Here is a 19,588-nt window from a genome sequence, read left to right as displayed (position 1 = left end):
TTATATATATATAATATTGATTTTTTTTTGGGGGGGTTATCAAATTTCCTCACTAAGCCCAATTTAAGCGGGGAACAAAATTTCGCTTTGTTTCGGTTTCAGGCGCGTAGCCAGGAATTTGCCAAGGGAGGGGCCAAACTGTAGGCAAACTATCAGAGCCGTATCTATACGGCATTGAAAACTATCTAAGCTTAGCGCCACCATTTTTGGAGTGAAGCGTACAAGAAAATTTTGGCTGAAAATGCCTCCCAGATCGCTGTAAATGGCACTTCCCAGGCCTTGTAAATTGCATCTTCAGCAATTTCTCTTTTGAAATTACTAACAATATCGTAAAAACATAAAAAAGAAATTAAATAGGGAACCCATATCGATGTGGATCATATATATGAGTGTACGAACAGATACTTACTGTACACTCATACACAATAGATGTACAGACATGATAATAATGATGAGTGGCAACTATACGGTCACAGATCAAAGAAACGACCTCAAAGTGTCACTTACCTCATGCAGCATGTGTTGGATGAAGGTTTCGCCACCGCCAAATATGATTTGGATAAATAATGTCACACATTATTTTCTATTCATAGCCACACAAAATAAACTATGCCACCAAATATTGGTGGGATATTATATACTATATCCCCTACCTAAAATATTGGGGGAGACTTGTCCCCGTCCCTCCCCCTCCCCTCCCTCATGATTGCCGCCCATGTGCGAAACTGTTTCATTGTCGGTTATCGGTATATACAGTACATGTTTATGTCTTTGTATTCCTTCTTGAAACTGTATAGCTGAGTCATTTCTGTTGGTGGAATTGAACCACCTGCAAACTAAATTCTGCATCACCTGAACAGATTTGTGAAATTGCCAAAACAGTTAGCAAAAGAGAAATCAAAAGCAATAGAACCATGTAAACTGAAGCCGTTTAAATCATTCCCAAGTGTTAACCATTTTGTGAACACAAGTAACTTCAAATGCCAGTGTCCACACTGTAAGAATTTCACTTACAGTAACCACATACCGCACAACTTTCCCTAACACAGAGAACTAGGCTAGTGCAATTATACTACACATGCTATGAAAGTGACCCTTACAGAATTGAACACTCTTGAATTCCTGATATATAGGCCACAACTCTGGTTTTCAGCAGAAAGTTGATATTGGAGTTCACACTTCCAGCTGTAAAGCTGGGTGCTTATCACTCTTGTGTACACAAATTGCATGGCCAGGCAAGACCACTTTTTAATTACGCTGGGATAACTTCAGAGTTGGCTTCTTTGCAGAGTGATTAAATATTATGTTACTATCATTCCAAAGAAAGATTTATACCTTCTTAGACAGATAAGAATCATAGCCAGGAAATCAGAGACAGTGGATTTGTTGACTCAAATGATTATCATTGGATGCAAGGCTGCATAATTTGTGTCAATTTCTGTAAGGGGCATTTCATGTAATGTCTGCCTAATTTTCTGCAACCCCAGTTTCTTGTGCCCTATTGCATTCCTTATTGTACCATTGCAAGTAACAAACATGTTAGCTAGCAGTGCCAGCGAATTTGCTCTTCGGTTTGAGATGAAATTAACATGTAGCATTTCAAGGCGTTTTCATCTCCCATAGGATCTGACTTGCAGGCTGGTTGTTGCTGTGAATGTCATGTCAGTTCATAAGGGGGTAATTAACACTGCAAATACTTTGTGCTCAATCTCTCATTGAATTATTTACCTAATCAGCCAAGAAACAACATTTATTGTTTTTTCTAAGTCTGCTTAAGTTTACTTTCTTAAGGCCACATAGCTAATGATGGTAAAACCAAGATATTTACACAAGAAGCAGTTCCTGCTGAATATGCCATTCTAAAACCATTGCCATGGAGTTTTGCATATTGTAATGTAGTATGTAGAACTCCCATCATATTACTTTAAACATTTGCTTCCATGCCTCTTTGTCTTAAGAGTAACTGCTTACTTCCTGTTCATGACTTATTCACCCTACACCCACATCATATTCGTAGAAGCCCCCTTTGTCTTAATTCCATGAAATACTCATGCTTAAACACAGATGACAACCTGTTGCATCTCATGTGTATTACAAATAAGGTTAGTCCTAGTCATCTCCATGTGCCTTAGTAATTATAAGTAAGACCAAGAGTTTATGTCACAGAGAGGTTATTGCCCCCTCAGTGGAAGTTGCAATGACTTAAATACTGTTGTTTTTTAATATGTAAAAGACTAAGATTCCAGACTTCAGAGACTGTACTTCAGATACACTCCAGCAATAAAGCTCATATTCTATACAATTATATCTATGTCTGGAGTTTCTCTTTATCTGTTGTTCATTATACTTATTTAATAACGGAGCCCAAACTAATTGAGCCGGAGCACACCCCAACGTAACAATTTATACATTCACAAAGCGAAAGAACATATTAAAATTGGGGCCAACATAGTACAGTAGGTCTTTTAAAGGAATCTCTAACAAGATGAACAATGAAATATTTACTCTTTACTTCTTTAGCTTCCAAGGGCAAACTTGTTAATTGAGACAAATGTTATCAATCTGCGCAGTAGTAGCATGGTGGGCTCATAATTGACGCACCTAAAAGGCATTGAAGAGTCCCCCCAGACCGAGTGCAGCCATCTGAAAAAGTTAACTTTATGTTGCTGCAAGTGACCTTTTGTTTGTGTAGCTACAAAATGCAGACAAAAATGAAACGTGATACCTTTGTTATTTATTTTTTAGCCGGACCTAAGATGTCCATCGCTGTATCGTTTACACACTGTGCTGTGGGTATTGACCGCAGCTGTACATACTGACTGTACATTTGTGTCCAATTACCGATGGTAGCAAGCTGTGTGTGTATTTTCTAGGATCAATAGCGGTGTCTAACACTTCTGTTACACCTCATTCGAAACTAGGTCAGAGCACCGGCATTAGACGTTTCTTTTTGCATGAGTCTTCACACCCTTTAATGATTTGATTAATAATGTCTATCAACGAAAAGTACAAATCACTCAACTGTATGAGATTTTTATATGTGTAGTTCCTCAAAGTTGAAATGATCTCAAAGTATTTATTTTTTGTGACTACGCATCGTACAATGAAGCAGAATTAGGCCACAAAATGTATTCTGTGTCAAGTTCTTTCATACCCCCGCCTACACTGACGCATTCATCAATAAGCTAACTGTAATGTTGGCCTAAGTATACATTTATTGACTTTTGATGCTGTTTGCTTTGCTCTGAGCCGCTAAGCTCTGACAGGTCAGTCTCAGAGAGTAGTGGTATCATATTAAGGTAATTTTGGTTATTGTTAGGGAGTAACATTTTCAAATACCAAGAAACTTGCAAAACTGGGGGAAGGCTTTTCAAAAAACACAATTTGATCAGCACATATCTGTAATGGATTCAAATTCATGGAATATATAACTCTGCTTCGCTGCAAAAAGTTTAGGTTCCCTTCTGTAACGCACTAGTAATCATTTTGGAGGTGCGTCAATTGCGGGGGTGTGTCAATTATGAAACCTTCACTATATATCCTAGCAAAGTAATGAGTGCAAAGAAGACTGATTATAACTAGACGAAAACAAAGTATGTTAAAAGACTCTTTGGTTACTTAGTGGTTGGAAATAAATAAACAAAGTCATTCATCTTAATAATTCTTACCTACCACAGCAACTGCTGGGAAAGTTGGTTGAACCTCTGGAAGTATCAAGATCATGAGCCTACCAGCCTTATGCAACATTGCAATACAAAGTTTGATGATTCCAAATACTCCATAAATCGCCATATGGTACTATAAGTTTAAAGATAAGTCACCAAGAAAAAGTCTTTAGTTTTACCACGAAATGGAACTAAACGCTACATTGTTATAGCTGCAGTACACCAGTGTACAGAATGGGATTTCGTGGAACCAGTCCATGTATTATCCGATTAACGAAAACAATTGACGAATTTTAGCCAAATTTCTCTTCAAAGGCCAAGTCATTCTGTTGTGATAAACTAATGAGTTGCTCCTGACAATTCCTCCTGGAGCTTCGGTGACTTCATTTTTCCACCCCCCCCCCCCGATGTGCGTCACGAAATATGAAAATGAAAGAACTTTTCGACGAACATCCCGCTGCATTAATAACTCCGGTGAATGAATCTGGTGATAAATCTGAATCCTGGGATGAATTCTGGGATTAATCTGAATCCTGGGATGAATCCTGTGATGAATCCTGGGATAAATCTGAATCCTGGAACGAATCCTATGATGTATCCTGGGATGAATCCTGTGATGAATCTGAATCCTGGGATGAATCCTGTGATGAATCTATTATCTAAATCCTCTGATGAATCCTGGGATGAGTCCTGTGATAAATCTTAATCCTGTGATGAATCTCAATCCTGGGATGAATCCTGTGATGAATCCTGAGATGAATCCTGTGATGAATCCTGGGATAGCTTCAGGTTGGTAACTTTGCGATCCGCGTTATGGTGGCATACTCTTATTAGAGTCTATATCAATCCGCCCGATTGTTCGCCTTCAGGAAAAGTGCCAAAAAGCAGCGGGGGAACATCTTTTGTGACCTGTTATCAATCATAATCTAGTTTTTATGGCTTGCATGTTGAAAAGCATCAATGGAAGTACATGTGGTTAGAAAAGTGGGTCAATTGAGGAAATTTTAGACCCCTTTAGGCCTCCCAGGAGCAGCGTAGGAAATTTGTTTACCAATGAGTGAAGAGGTTTGTTTACAAGTGACGAAAAGTTCCGGCTCGGAAAGCAAAAAATGTACATGGTCATGATACGGAAAATTGATAGTGCCATGAAAGGCCAACTTGTCAGCTATGCGGTGATGGGTAGGGTTTAGCTAGTGAAAACTTCTATCTAGACTTAGAGACCACATGACTGGGCGTATACTACCATAGGAACATAGACTTGTCAAATCGTTTCCTATGGAACGCCTAAAGGGCTGTAATTTTTTTGATAATTCACTATGTCGTCAAATATAATTTGACTGAAACTGAGATATTAGGCCGATTAAGCTCCCCGTGTAGGCACTTGCTGTAAAAGATCGGCAAAAGACGTCATCACCCGGGGTTCGAACCACGGATGCAAAAGAGATTCTCGATCATCAGCTCGTACAGTGCGCCAAGCCATCGCGCCACTGTATGGACTGAGAAATTAGGTGGATTAACTAATACTTACAGCTCCCCGTGTAGGCACTTGCTGTAAAAGATCGGCAAAAGACGTCATCACCCGGGGTTCGAACCACGGATGCAAAAGAGATTCTCGATCATCAGCTCGCACAGTGCGCCAAGCCATCGCGCCACTGTATGGACTGAGAAATTAGGTGGATTAACTAATACTTACAGCTCCCCGTGTAGGCACTTGCTGTAAAAGATCGGCAAAAGACGTCATCACCCGGGGTTCGAACCACGGATGCAAAAGAGAGTCTCGATCATCAGCTCGTACAGTGCGCCAAGCCATCGCGCCACTGTATGGACTGAGAAATTAGGTGGATTAACTAATACTTACAGCTCCCCGTGTAGGCACTTGCTGTAAAAGATCGGCAAAAGACGTCATCACCCGGGGTTCGAACCACGGATGCAAAAGAGAGTCTCGATCATCAGCTCGCACAGTGCGCCAAGCCATCGCGCCACTGTATGGACTGAGAAATTAGGTGGATTAACTAATACTTACAGCTCCCCGTGTAGGCACTTGCTGTAAAAGATCGGCAAAAGACGTCATCACCCGGGGTTCGAACCACGGATGCAAAAGAGAGTCTCGATCATCAGCTCGTACAGTGCGCCAAGCCATCGCGCCACTGTATGGACTGAGAAATTAGGTGGATTAACTAATACTTACAGCTCCCCGTGTAGGCACTTGCTGTAAAAGATCGGCAAAAGACGTCATCACCCGGGGTTCGAACCACGGATGCAAAAGAGATTCTCGATCATCAGCTCGTACAGTGCGCCAAGCCATCGCGCCACTGTATGGACTGAGAAATTAGGTGGATTAACTAATACTTACAGCTCCCCGTGTAGGCACTTGCTGTAAAAGATCGGCAAAAGACGTCATCACCCGGGGTTCGAACCACGGATGCAAAAGAGATTCTCGATCATCAGCTCGTACAGTGCGCCAAGCCATCGCGCCACTGTATGGACTGAGAAATTAGGTGGATTAACTAATACTTACAGCTCCCCGTGTAGGCACTTGCTGTAAAAGATCGGCAAAAGACGTCATCACCCGGGGTTCGAACCACGGATGCAAAAGAGATTCTCGATCATCAGCTCGCACAGTGCGCCAAGCCATCGCGCCACTGTATGGACTGAGAAATTAGGTGGATTAACTAATACTTACAGCTCCCCGTGTAGGCACTTGCTGTAAAAGATCGGCAAAAGACGTCATCACCCGGGGTTCGAACCACGGATGCAAAAGAGATTCTCGATCATCAGCTCGCACAGTGCGCCAAGCCATCGCGCCACTGTATGGACTGAGAAATTAGGTGGATTAACTAATACTTACAGCTCCCCGTGTAGGCACTTGCTGTAAAAGATCGGCAAAAGACGTCATCACCCGGGGTTCGAACCACGGATGCAAAAGAGAGTCTCGATCATCAGCTCGTACAGTGCGCCAAGCCATCGCGCCACTGTATGGACTGAGAAATTAGGTGGATTAACTAATACTTACAGCTCCCCGTGTAGGCACTTGCTGTAAAAGATCGGCAAAAGACGTCATCACCCGGGGTTCGAACCACGGATGCAAAAGAGAGTCTCGATCATCAGCTCGCACAGTGCGCCAAGCCATCGCGCCACTGTATGGACTGAGAAATTAGGTGGATTAACTAATACTTACAGCTCCCCGTGTAGGCACTTGCTGTAAAAGATCGGCAAAAGACGTCATCACCCGGGGTTCGAACCACGGATGCAAAAGAGAGTCTCGATCATCAGCTCGCACAGTGCGCGGAGCCATCGCGCCACTGTATGGACTGAGAAATTAGGTGGATTAACTAACACTTACAGCTCCCCGTGTAGGCACTTGCTGTAAAAGATCGGCAAAAGACGTCATCACCCGGGGTTCGAACCACGGATGCAAAAGAGAGTCTCGATCATCAGCTCGCACAGTGCGCGGAGCCATCGCGCCACTGTATGGACTGAGAAATTAGGTGGATTAACTAACACTTACAGCTCCCCGTGTAGGCACTTGCTGTAAAAGATCGGCAAAAGACGTCATCACCCGGGGTTCGAACCACGGATGCAAAAGAGAGTCTCGATCATCAGCTCGCACAGTGCGCCGAGCCATCGCGCCACTGTATGGACTGAGAAATTAGGTGGAATAACTAATACTTACAGCTCCCCGTGTAGGCACTTGCTGTAAAAGATCGGCAAAAGACGTCATCACCCGGGGTTCGAACCACGGATGCAAAAGAGAGTCTCGATCATCAGCTCGCACAGTGCGCCAAGCCATCGCGCCACTGTATGGACTGAGAAATTAGGTGGAATAACTAATACTTACAGCTCCCCGTGTAGGCACTTGCTGTAAAAGATCGGCAAAAGACGTCATCACCCGGGGTTCGAACCACGGATGCAAAAGAGAGTCTCGATCATCAGCTCGCACAGTGCGCCAAGCCATCGCGCCACTGTATGGACTGAGAAATTAGGTGGATTAACTAATACTTACAGCTCCCCGTGTAGGCACTTGCTGTAAAAGATCGGCAAAAGACGTCATCACCCGGGGTTCGAACCACGGATGCAAAAGAGAGTCTCGATCATCAGCTCGCACAGTGCGCCAAGCCATCGCGCCACTGTATGGACTGAGAAATTAGGTGGATTAACTAATACTTACAGCTCCCCGTGTAGGCACTTGCTGTAAAAGATCGGCAAAAGACGTCATCACCCGGGGTTCGAACCACGGATGCAAAAGAGAGTCTCGATCATCAGCTCGTACAGTGCGCCAAGCCATTGCGCCACTGTATGGACTGAGAAATTAGGTGGATTAACTAATACTTACAGCTCCCCGTGTAGGCACTTGCTGTAAAAGATCGGCAAAAGACGTCATCACCCGGGGTTCGAACCACGGATGCAAAAGAGAGTCTCGATCATCAGCTCGCACAGTGCGCCAAGCCATCGCGCCACTGTATGGACTGAGAAATTAGGTGGATTAACTAATACTTACAGCTCCCCGTGTAGGCACTTGCTGTAAAAGATCGGCAAAAGACGTCATCACCCGGGGTTCGAACCACGGATGCAAAAGAGAGTCTCGATCATCAGCTCGCACAGTGCGCCAAGCCATCGCGCCACTGTATGGACTGAGAAATTAGGTGGATTAACTAATACTTACAGCTCCCCGTGTAGGCACTTGCTGTAAAAGATCGGCAAAAGACGTCATCACCCGGGGTTCGAACCACGGATGCAAAAGAGAGTCTCGATCATCAGCTCGTACAGTGCGCCAAGCCATCGCGCCACTGTATGGACTGAGAAATTAGGTGGATTAACTAATACTTACAGCTCCCCGTGTAGGCACTTGCTGTAAAAGATCGGCAAAAGACGTCATCACCCGGGGTTCGAACCACGGATGCAAAAGAGATTCTCGATCATCAGCTCGTACAGTGCGCCAAGCCATCGCGCCACTGTATGGACTGAGAAATTAGGTGGATTAACTAATACTTACAGCTCCCCGTGTAGGCACTTGCTGTAAAAGATCGGCAAAAGACGTCATCACCCGGGGTTCGAACCACGGATGCAAAAGAGATTCTCGATCATCAGCTCGCACAGTGCGCCAAGCCATCGCGCCACTGTATGGACTGAGAAATTAGGTGGATTAACTAATACTTACAGCTCCCCGTGTAGGCACTTGCTGTAAAAGATCGGCAAAAGACGTCATCACCCGGGGTTCGAACCACGGATGCAAAAGAGAGTCTCGATCATCAGCTCGTACAGTGCGCCAAGCCATCGCGCCACTGTATGGACTGAGAAATTAGGTGGATTAACTAATACTTACAGCTCCCCGTGTAGGCACTTGCTGTAAAAGATCGGCAAAAGACGTCATCACCCGGGGTTCGAACCACGGATGCAAAAGAGAGTCTCGATCATCAGCTCGCACAGTGCGCCAAGCCATCGCGCCACTGTATGGACTGAGAAATTAGGTGGATTAACTAATACTTACAGCTGCCCGTGTTGGCACTTGCTGTAAAAGATCGGCAAAAGACGTCATCACCCCGGGGTTCGAACCACGGATGCAAAAGAGAGTCTCGATCATCAGCTCGTACAGTGCGCCAAGCCATCGCGCCACTGTATGGACTGAGAAATTAGGTGGATTAACTAATACTTACAGCTCCCCGTGTAGGCACTTGCTGTAAAAGATCGGCAAAAGACGTCATCACCCGGGGTTCGAACCACGGATGCAAAAGAGAGTCTCGATCATCAGCTCGCACAGTGCGCCAAGCCATCGCGCCACTGTATGGACTGAGAAATTAGGTGGATTAACTAATACTTACAGCTCCCCGTGTAGGCACTTGCTGTAAAAGATCGGCAAAAGACGTCATCACCCGGGGTTCGAACCACGGATGCAAAAGAGAGTCTCGATCATCAGCTCGCACAGTGCGCCAAGCCATCGCGCCACTGTATGGACTGAGAAATTAGGTGGATTAACTAATACTTACAGCTCCCCGTGTAGGCACTTGCTGTAAAAGATCGGCAAAAGACGTCATCACCCGGGGTTCGAACCACGGATGCAAAAGAGAGTCTCGATCATCAGCTCGCACAGTGCGCCAAGCCATCGCGCCACTGTATGGACTGAGAAATTAGGTGGATTAACTAATACTTACAGCTCCCCGTGTAGGCACTTGCTGTAAAAGATCGGCAAAAGACGTCATCACCCGGGGTTCGAACCACGGATGCAAAAGAGAGTCTCGATCATCAGCTCGCACAGTGCGCCAAGCCATCGCGCCACTGTATGGACTGAGAAATTAGGTGGATTAACTAATACTTACAGCTCCCCGTGTAGGCACTTGCTGTAAAAGATCGGCAAAAGACGTCATCACCCGGGGTTCGAACCACGGATGCAAAAGAGAGTCTCGATCATCAGCTCGTACAGTGCGCCAAGCCATCGCGCCACTGTATGGACTGAGAAATTAGGTGGATTAACTAATACTTACAGCTCCCCGTGTAGGCACTTGCTGTAAAAGATCGGCAAAAGACGTCATCACCCGGGGTTCGAACCACGGATGCAAAAGAGAGTCTCGATCATCAGCTCGCACAGTGCGCCAAGCCATCGCGCCACTGTATGGACTGAGAAATTAGGTGGATTAACTAATACTTACAGCTCCCCGTGTAGGCACTTGCTGTAAAAGATCGGCAAAAGACGTCATCACCCGGGGTTCGAACCACGGATGCAAAAGAGAGTCTCGATCATCAGCTCGCACAGTGCGCCAAGCCATCGCGCCACTGTATGGACTGAGAAATTAGGTGGATTAACTAATACTTACAGCTCCCCGTGTAGGCACTTGCTGTAAAAGATCGGCAAAAGACGTCATCACCCGGGGTTCGAACCACGGATGCAAAAGAGAGTCTCGATCATCAGCTCGTACAGTGCGCCAAGCCATCGCGCCACTGTATGGACTGAGAAATTAGGTGGATTAACTAATACTTACAGCTCCCCGTGTAGGCACTTGCTGTAAAAGATCGGCAAAAGACGTCATCACCCGGGGTTCGAACCACGGATGCAAAAGAGATTCTCGATCATCAGCTCGCACAGTGCGCCAAGCCATCGCGCCACTGTATGGACTGAGAAATTAGGTGGATTAACTAATACTTACAGCTCCCCGTGTAGGCACTTGCTGTAAAAGATCGGCAAAAGACGTCATCACCCGGGGTTCGAACCACGGATGCAAAAGAGATTCTCGATCATCAGCTCGCACAGTGCGCCAAGCCATCGCGCCACTGTATGGACTGAGAAATTAGGTGGATTAACTAATACTTACAGCTCCCCGTGTAGGCACTTGCTGTAAAAGATCGGCAAAAGACGTCATCACCCGGGGTTCGAACCACGGATGCAAAAGAGATTCTCGATCATCAGCTCGCACAGTGCGCCAAGCCATCGCGCCACTGTATGGACTGAGAAATTAGGTGGATTAACTAATACTTACAGCTCCCCGTGTAGGCACTTGCTGTAAAAGATCGGCAAAAGACGTCATCACCCGGGGTTCGAACCACGGATGCAAAAGAGAGTCTCGATCATCAGCTCGCACAGTGCGCCAAGCCATCGCGCCACTGTATGAACTGAGAAATTAGGTGGATTAACTAATACTTACAGCTCCCCGTGTAGGCACTTGCTGTAAAAGATCGGCAAAAGACGTCATCACCCGGGGTTCGAACCACGGATGCAAAAGAGAGTCTCGATCATCAGCTCGCACAGTGCGCCAAGCCATCGCGCCACTGTATGGACTGAGAAATTAGGTGGATTAACTAATACTTACAGCTCCCCGTGTAGGCACTTGCTGTAAAAGATCGGCAAAAGACGTCATCACCCGGGGTTCGAACCACGGATGCAAAAGAGAGTCTCGATCATCAGCTCGTACAGTGCGCCAAGCCATCGCGCCACTGTATGGACTGAGAAATTAGGTGGATTAACTAATACTTACAGCTCCCCGTGTAGGCACTTGCTGTAAAAGATCGGCAAAAGACGTCATCACCCGGGGTTCGAACCACGGATGCAAAAGAGAGTCTCGATCATCAGCTCGTACAGTGCGCCAAGCCATCGCGCCACTGTATGGACTGAGAAATTAGGTGGATTAACTAATACTTACAGCTCCCCGTGTAGGCACTTGCTGTAAAAGATCGGCAAAAGACGTCATCACCCGGGGTTCGAACCACGGATGCAAAAGAGAGTCTCGATCATCAGCTCGCACAGTGCGCCAAGCCATCGCGCCACTGTATGGACTGAGAAATTAGGTGGATTAACTAATACTTACAGCTCCCCGTGTAGGCACTTGCTGTAAAAGATCGGCAAAAGACGTCATCACCCGGGGTTCGAACCACGGATGCAAAAGAGAGTCTCGATCATCAGCTCGCACAGTGCGCCAAGCCATCGCGCCACTGTATGGACTGAGAAATTAGGTGGATTAACTAATACTTACAGCTCCCCGTGTAGGCACTTGCTGTAAAAGATCGGCAAAAGACGTCATCACCCGGGGTTCGAACCACGGATGCAAAAGAGAGTCTCGATCATCAGCTCGCACAGTGCGCCAAGCCATCGCGCCACTGTATGGACTGAGAAATTAGGTGGATTAACTAATACTTACAGCTCCCCGTGTAGGCACTTGCTGTAAAAGATCGGCAAAAGACGTCATTCACGGGGTTCGAACCACGGATGCAAAAGAGAGTCTCGATCATCAGCTCGCACAGTGCGCCAAGCCATCGCGCCACTGTATGGACTGAGAAATTAGGTGGATTAACTAATACTTACAGCTCCCCGTGTAGGCACTTGCTGTAAAAGATCGGCAAAAGACGTCATCACCCGGGGTTCGAACCACGGATGCAAAAGAGAGTCTCGATCATCAGCTCGCACAGTGCGCCAATCCATCGCGCCACTGTATGGACTGAGAAATTAGGTGGATTAACTAATACTTACAGCTCCCCGTGTAGGCACTTGCTGTAAAAGATCGGCAAAAGACGTCATCACCCGGGGTTCGAACCACGGATGCAAAAGAGAGTCTCGATCATCAGCTCGTACAGTGCGCCAAGCCATCGCGCCACTGTATGGACTGAGAAATTAGGTGGATTAACTAATACTTACAGCTCCCCGTGTAGGCACTTGCTGTAAAAGATCGGCAAAAGACGTCATCACCCGGGGTTCGAACCACGGATGCAAAAGAGAGTCTCGATCATCAGCTCGTACAGTGCGCCAAGCCATCGCGCCACTGTATGGACTGAGAAATTAGGTGGATTAACTAATACTTACAGCTCCCCGTGTAGGCACTTGCTGTAAAAGATCGGCAAAAGACGTCATCACCCGGGGTTCGAACCACGGATGCAAAAGAGAGTCTCGATCATCAGCTCGTACAGTGCGCCAAGCCATCGCGCCACTGTATGGACTGAGAAATTAGGTGGATTAACTAATACTTACAGCTCCCCGTGTAGGCACTTGCTGTAAAAGATCGGCAAAAGACGTCATCACCCGGGGTTCGAACCACGGATGCAAAAGAGAGTCTCGATCATCAGCTCGTACAGTGCGCCAAGCCATCGCGCCACTGTATGGACTGAGAAATTAGGTGGATTAACTAATACTTACAGCTCCCCGTGTAGGCACTTGCTGTAAAAGATCGGCAAAAGACGTCATCACCCGGGGTTCGAACCACGGATGCAAAAGAGAGTCTCGATCATCAGCTCGTACAGTGCGCCAAGCCATCGCGCCACTGTATGGACTGAGAAATTAGGTGGATTAACTAATACTTACAGCTCCCCGTGTAGGCACTTGCTGTAAAAGATCGGCAAAAGACGTCATCACCCGGGGTTCGAACCACGGATGCAAAAGAGAGTCTCGATCATCAGCTCGTACAGTGCGCCAAGCCATCGCGCCACTGTATGGACTGAGAAATTAGGTGGATTAACTAATACTTACAGCTCCCCGTGTAGGCACTTGCTGTAAAAGATCGGCAAAAGACGTCATCACCCGGGGTTCGAACCACGGATGCAAAAGAGAGTCTCGATCATCAGCTCGTACAGTGCGCCAAGCCATCGCGCCACTGTATGGACTGAGAAATTAGGTGGATTAACTAATACTTACAGCTCCCCGTGTAGGCACTTGCTGTAAAAGATCGGCAAAAGACGTCATCACCCGGGGTTCGAACCACGGATGCAAAAGAGAGTCTCGATCATCAGCTCGTACAGTGCGCCAAGCCATCGCGCCACTGTATGGACTGAGAAATTAGGTGGATTAACTAATACTTACAGCTCCCCGTGTAGGCACTTGCTGTAAAAGATCGGCAAAAGACGTCATCACCCGGGGTTCGAACCACGGATGCAAAAGAGAGTCTCGATCATCAGCTCGTACAGTGCGCCAAGCCATCGCGCCACTGTATGGACTGAGAAATTAGGTGGATTAACTAATACTTACAGCTCCCCGTGTAGGCACTTGCTGTAAAAGATCGGCAAAAGACGTCATCACCCGGGGTTCGAACCACGGATGCAAAAGAGAGTCTCGATCATCAGCTCGTACAGTGCGCCAAGCCATCGCGCCACTGTATGGACTGAGAAATTAGGTGGATTAACTAATACTTACAGCTCCCCGTGTAGGCACTTGCTGTAAAAGATCGGCAAAAGACGTCATCACCCGGGGTTCGAACCACGGATGCAAAAGAGAGTCTCGATCATCAGCTCGTACAGTGCGCCAAGCCATCGCGCCACTGTATGGACTGAGAAATTAGGTGGATTAACTAATACTTACAGCTCCCCGTGTAGGCACTTGCTGTAAAAGATCGGCAAAAGACGTCATCACCCGGGGTTCGAACCACGGATGCAAAAGAGAGTCTCGATCATCAGCTCGTACAGTGCGCCAAGCCATCGCGCCACTGTATGGACTGAGAAATTAGGTGGATTAACTAATACTTACAGCTCCCCGTGTAGGCACTTGCTGTAAAAGATCGGCAAAAGACGTCATCACCCGGGGTTCGAACCACGGATGCAAAAGAGAGTCTCGATCATCAGCTCGTACAGTGCGCCAAGCCATCGCGCCACTGTATGGACTGAGAAATTAGGTGGATTAACTAATACTTACAGCTCCCCGTGTAGGCACTTGCTGTAAAAGATCGGCAAAAGACGTCATCACCCGGGGTTCGAACCACGGATGCAAAAGAGAGTCTCGATCATCAGCTCGTACAGTGCGCCAAGCCATCGCGCCACTGTATGGACTGAGAAATTAGGTGGATTAACTAATACTTACAGCTCCCCGTGTAGGCACTTGCTGTAAAAGATCGGCAAAAGACGTCATCACCCGGGGTTCGAACCACGGATGCAAAAGAGAGTCTCGATCATCAGCTCGTACAGTGCGCCAAGCCATCGCGCCACTGTATGGACTGAGAAATTAGGTGGATTAACTAATACTTACAGCTCCCCGTGTAGGCACTTGCTGTAAAAGATCGGCAAAAGACGTCATCACCCGGGGTTCGAACCACGGATGCAAAAGAGAGTCTCGATCATCAGCTCGTACAGTGCGCCAAGCCATCGCGCCACTGTATGGACTGAGAAATTAGGTGGATTAACTAATACTTACAGCTCCCCGTGTAGGCACTTGCTGTAAAAGATCGGCAAAAGACGTCATCACCCGGGGTTCGAACCACGGATGCAAAAGAGAGTCTCGATCATCAGCTCGTACAGTGCGCCAAGCCATCGCGCCACTGTATGGACTGAGAAATTAGGTGGATTAACTAATACTTACAGCTCCCCGTGTAGGCACTTGCTGTAAAAGATCGGCAAAAGACGTCATCACCCGGGGTTCGAACCACGGATGCAAAAGAGAGTCTCGATCATCAGCTCGTACAGTGCGCCAAGCCATCGCGCCACTGTATGGACTGAGAAATTAGGTGGATTAACTAATACTTACAGCTCCCCGTGTAGGCACTTGCTGTAAAAGATCGGCAAAAGACGTCATCACCCGGGGTTCGAACCACGGATGCAAAAGAGAGTCTCGATCATCAGCTCGTACAGTGCGCCAAGCCATCGCGCCACTGTATGGACTGAGAAATTAGGTGGATTAACTAATACTTACAGCTCCCCGTGTAGGCACTTGCTGTAAAAGATCGGCAAAAGACGTCATCACCCGGGGTTCGAACCACGGATGCAAAAGAGAGTCTCGATCATCAGCTCGTACAGTGCGCCAAGCCATCGCGCCACTGTATGGACTGAGAAATTAGGTGGATTAACTAATACTTACAGCTCCCCGTGTAGGCACTTGCTGTAAAAGATCGGCAAAAGACGTCATCACCCGGGGTTCGAACCACGGATGCAAAAGAGAGTCTCGATCATCAGCTCGCACAGTGCGCCAAGCCATCGCGCCACTGTATGGACTGAGAAATTAGGTGGATTAACTAATACTTACAGCTCCCCGTGTAGGCACTTGCTGTAAAAGATCGGCAAAAGACGTCATCACCCGGGGTTCGAACCACGGATGCAAAAGAGAGTCTCGATCATCAGCTCGCACAGTGCGCCAAGCCATCGCGCCACTGTATGGACTGAGAAATTAGGTGGATTAACTAATACTTACAGCTCCCCGTGTAGGCACTTGCTGTAAAAGATCGGCAAAAGACGTCATCACCCGGGGTTCGAACCACGGATGCAAAAGAGAGTCTCGATCATCAGCTCGTACAGTGCGCCAAGCCATCGCGCCACTGTATGGACTGAGAAATTAGGTGGATTAACTAATACTTACAGCTCCCCGTGTAGGCACTTGCTGTAAAAGATCGGCAAAAGACGTCATCACCCGGGGTTCGAACCACGGATGCAAAAGAGAGTCTCGATCATCAGCTCGTACAGTGCGCCAAGCCATCGCGCCACTGTATGGACTGAGAAATTAGGTGGATTAACTAATACTTACAGCTGCCCGTGTAGGCACTTGCTGTAAAAGATCGGCAAAAGACGTCATCACCCGGGGTTCGAACCACGGATGCAAAAGAGAGTCTCGATCATCAGCTCGTACAGTGCGCCAAGCCATCGCGCCACTGTATGGACTGAGAAATTAGGTGGATTAACTAATACTTACAGCTCCCCGTGTAGGCACTTGCTGTAAAAGATCGGCAAAAGACGTCATCACCCGGGGTTCGAACCACGGATGCAAAAGAGAGTCTCGATCATCAGCTCGTACAGTGCGCCAAGCCATCGCGCCACTGTATGGACTGAGAAATTAGGTGGATTAACTAATACTTACAGCTCCCCGTGTAGGCACTTGCTGTAAAAGATCGGCAAAAGACGTCATCACCCGGGGTTCGAACCACGGATGCAAAAGAGAGTCTCGATCATCAGCTCGTACAGTGCGCCAAGCCATCGCGCCACTGTATGGACTGAGAAATTAGGTGGATTAACTAATACTTACAGCTCCCCGTGTAGGCACTTGCTGTAAAAGATCGGCAAAAGACGTCATCACCCGGGGTTCGAACCACGGATGCAAAAGAGAGTCTCGATCATCAGCTTGTACAGTGCGCCAAGCCATCGCGCCACTGTATGGACTGAGAAATTAGGTGGATTAACTAATACTTACAGCTCCCCGTGTAGGCACTTGCTGTAAAAGATCGGCAAAAGACGTCATCACCCGGGGTTCGAACCACGGATGCAAAAGAGAGTCTCGATCATCAGCTCGTACAGTGCGCCAAGCCATCGCGCCACTGTATGGACTGAGAAATTAGGTGGATTAACTAATACTTACAGCTCCCAGTGTAGGCACTTGCTGTAAAAGATCGGCAAAAGACGTCATCACCCGGGGTTCGAACCACGGATGCAAAAGAGAGTCTCGATCATCAGCTCGTACAGTGCGCCAAGCCATCGCGCCACTGTATGGACTGAGAAATTAGGTGGATTAACTAATACTTACAGCTCCCCGTGTAGGCACTTGCTGTAAAAGATCGGCAAAAGACGTCATCACCCGGGGTTCGAACCACGGATGCAAAAGAGAGTCTCGATCATCAGCTCGTACAGTGCGCCAAGCCATCGCGCCACTGTATGGACTGAGAAATTAGGTGGATTAACTAATACTTACAGCTCCCCGTGTAGGCACTTGCTGTAAAAGATCGGCAAAAGACGTCATCACCCCGGGGTTCGAACCACGGATGCAAAAGAGAGTCTCGATCATCAGCTCGTACAGTGCGCCAAGCCATCGCGCCACTGTATGGACTGAGAAATTAGGTGGATTAACTAATACTTACAGCTCCCCGTGTAGGCACTTGCTGTAAAAGATCGGCAAAAGACGTCATCACCCCGGGGTTCGAACCACGGATGCAAAAGAGAGTCTCGATCATCAGCTCGTACAGTGCGCCAAGCCATCGCGCCACTGTATGGACTGAGAAATTAGGTGGATTAACTAATACTTACAGCTCCCCGTGTAGGCACTTGCTGTAAAAGATCGGCAAAAGACGTCATCACCCCGGGGTTCGAACCACGGATGCAAAAGAGAGTCTCGATCATCAGCTCGTACAGTGCGCCAAGCCATCGCGCCACTGTATGGACTGAGAAATTAGGTGGATTAACTAATACTTACAGCTCCCCGTGTAGGCACTTGCTGTAAAAGATCGGCAAAAGACGTCATCACCCGGGGTTCGAACCAAGGATGCAAAAGAGAGTCTCGATCATCAGCTCGTACAGTGCGCCAAGCCATCGCGCCACTGTATGGACTGAGAAATTAGGTGGATTAACTAATACTTACAGCTCCCCGTGTAGGCACTTGCTGTAAAAGATCGGCAAAAGACGTCATCACCCGGGGTTCGAACCACGGATGCAAAAGAGAGTCTCGATCATCAGCTCGTACAGTGCGCCAAGCCATCGCGCCACTGTATGGACTGAGAAATTAGGTGGATTAACTAATACTTACAGCTCCCCGTGTAGACACTTGCTGTAAAAGATCGGCAAAAGACGTCATCACCCGGGGTTCGAACCACGGATGCAAAAGAGAGTCTCGATCATCAGCTTGTACAGTGCGCCAAGCCATCGCGCCACTGTATGGACTGAGAAATTAGGTGGATTAACTAATACTTACAGCTCCCCGTGTAGGCACTTGCTGTAAAAGATCGGCAAAAGACGTCATCACCCCGGGGTTCGAACCACGGATGCAAAAGAGAGTCTCGATCATCAGCTCGTACAGTGCGCCAAGCCATCGCGCCACTGTATGGACTGAGAAATTAGGTGGATTAACTAATACTTACAGCTCCCCGTGTAGGCACTTGCTGTAAAAGATCGGCAAAAGACGTCATCACCCCGGGGTTCGAACCACGGATGCAAAAGAGAGTCTCGATCATCAGCTCGTACAGTGCGCCAAGCCATCGCGCCACTGTATGGACTGAGAAATTAGGTGGATTAACTAATACTTACAGCTCCCCGTGTAGGCACTTGCTGTAAAAGATCGGCAAAAGACGTCATCACCCGGGGTTCGAACCACGGATGCAAAAGAGAGTCTCGATCATCAGCTCGTACAGTGCGCCAAGCCATCGCGCCACTGTATGGACTGAGAAATTAGGTGGATTAACTAATACTTACAGCTCCCCGTGTAGGCACTTGCTGTAAAAGATCGGCAAAAGACGTCATCACCCGGGGTTCGAACCACGGATGCAAAAGAGAGTCTCGATCATCAGCTCGTACAGTGCGCCAAGCCATCGCGCCACTGTATGGACTGAGAAATTAGGTGGATTAACTAATACTTACAGCTCCCCGTGTAGGCACTTGCTGTAAAAGATCGGCAAAAGACGTCATCACCCGGGGTTCGAACCACGGATGCAAAAGAGAGTCTCGATCATCAGCTCGTACAGTGCGCCAAGCCATCGCGCCACTGTATGGACTGAGAAATTAGGTGGATTAACTAATACTTACAGCTCCCCGTGTAGGCACTTGCTGTAAAAGATCGG

The 19,588-nt window shown here is 47.4% G+C and overlaps 1 long non-coding RNA gene across 1 annotated transcript in view; it reads right to left on the bottom strand.

Moving 5' to 3' along the window:
* Positions 1–19,588, bottom strand: part of LOC139977974 (uncharacterized) — a 184,549-nt gene that overhangs the window by 25,748 nt on the left and 139,213 nt on the right. The window lies entirely within an intron of this gene.

This window comes from Apostichopus japonicus, chromosome 12 (genome assembly GCF_037975245.1).
Source record: "Apostichopus japonicus isolate 1M-3 chromosome 12, ASM3797524v1, whole genome shotgun sequence".
NCBI lineage: Eukaryota > Metazoa > Echinodermata > Holothuroidea > Aspidochirotida > Stichopodidae > Apostichopus > Apostichopus japonicus.
Note: the sequence above shows the minus strand (reverse complement) of the source record. Positions and strands in the feature narration are given on the sequence as shown.